This window comes from Sorex araneus, chromosome X, assembly GCF_027595985.1.
Source record: "Sorex araneus isolate mSorAra2 chromosome X, mSorAra2.pri, whole genome shotgun sequence".
Taxonomy (NCBI): Eukaryota; Metazoa; Chordata; class Mammalia; order Eulipotyphla; family Soricidae; genus Sorex; species Sorex araneus.
The window spans coordinates 343,343,233-343,345,159 of record NC_073313.1 but is presented as its reverse complement, the minus strand read 5'-3'; positions in this window follow the sequence as shown (position 1 = coordinate 343,345,159).

Here is a 1,927-nt window from a genome sequence, read left to right as displayed (position 1 = left end):
CAGGAAAAACTATGTAAATTAATAGGGATTAAAGATTAAGATATAAAATTATAAACAATAATCAGAGGAAACATGCAAACTATCTAATATGTTCAGAAAAAATTAAAATTAAAACCATGAACGTTAACCATACAAACATTTTAAACAAATCAATAAAGCAAAATAAAGTATGCTAACTGGTCTGGGCAATAATGCTAATATCTGATCAACTGACTGAAGGGACAGAAGAGAGAGAAAGAGAGAGAGACTCACACACACATACAGAGAGAGAGACAGAGAGAGAGAGAGAGAGAGAGAGAGAGAGAGAGAGAGAGAGAGAGCAGAGAGTAACAAGGCAAGCTCCAACCCAAGTTCAATTTATATAGCTCCCAAAATACTGTCAGGTATACTACTGGTAGCACCAGAGCATCTGGTGTGGCCTTTGCTCTTTGAGTCTAAGCACTTAACATCTAGACTGGTTGGTTGAACATAAACAGAAATAATCCTTCAGCCCCTGAGAATCACATTGGAAGCTCCTTCCCAGCCCCCATTAAAGACTCTTCATCTAAATGAGTCAGATCCATCAGAGCATCTAATGTAATCCCCCTTAATTAGAATCAACTAATTATAGACTTCTATTTGATTGGATAACAGAATTATTGCTTAGACCAGTTAGCATACTTTATTTTACTTTATCTCCTCTTTATCTCTTCAGTCATGATAAAGAAATTGGATTAAAAAAAAAACAGGCAGGACGACTTTTATTGTATCTGGGTCTTCTAAAAAAGAAAATTCTAGAACTCTGATCAAAGTACAGGCACGACTTGGAGTCTGAGATTCTGAAAATGTAAAGGACAGGATAAAATAAAATAAAGGGATGTTTCCAAGCAACATAACAGCAGGTTGTGATACTTGCTGCTTCTTGGGTTTGCATAGTAGAGAAACTTTCATGAGTGGATATCCAAGAACTTACCTCAGAGCATTACTGAAATCAAAGAGGAAATAAATCAGCTTAATCTACAACAGATCTTATTCTACACTCCTGGGTTACACCATCAATGATTTCAGGGGCCACTCAGGAAACCAATACACACTGCACTGTGCAACCTCATGTACACTGCATTATTTTGTGAGCACTGCATTTCCACAACAGTGAATTTTATCAGACACTGCATTCCATAAGGAACACTAAATTTATCATGCACATTATATTTCAATATACACTGTGTTTTATCATACACATGGCATTTTATCATGCTCAGTGTGTTTAATCTTATACACTGACTTTTATCATGAGCACTGTATTTCATTGTGGCACAACATACCACTAACCACACTGCATCTCACAGTGCACACTCCATTTTTCTTATCCAATTTTTGTTTCATTGTGTTCACTGAAATTCATCATAGATCCTGCATTTCATCATATACACAGCACTCCATAGTGCACATTGCATTTTCTTACACTCACTGCATTCTATCATCCACACCGTGCTTCATTATCCACACTTAGCTTCCTCCTATGAACTATACTTCATCATAGGAAATGTATTTTGACTTGTGCACTGCTTTTCATTATCCACATTGACTATAATTTCCTTCCCTCTAGTTAAAGCAACCAAATTGTGACATACATGTACAGGCATCTGAAATAAGAAATCTATTCTATAGTTTCTACTCACTATCTCTCCATTTCAGCAACATCGGGAAAGCAAACAGGCCTTCTGGAGAGGAATCTTAGGAGCAATGTAAAGGGACAATAATAGAAAGGAAGTTAACAGTTATGCATTTCATGAGAGCATGATGCAGTAATCTGAAATATACCTGTGCTTTCACAGCCTAGTTCTAATTGCTGGTAAAACATCACAAAATAATCCTTAGGTATATCTTAATATAACATTTCTTTAAAAATATGACCGTTATGGTCCAGTTTCATCCTGAGTGACCC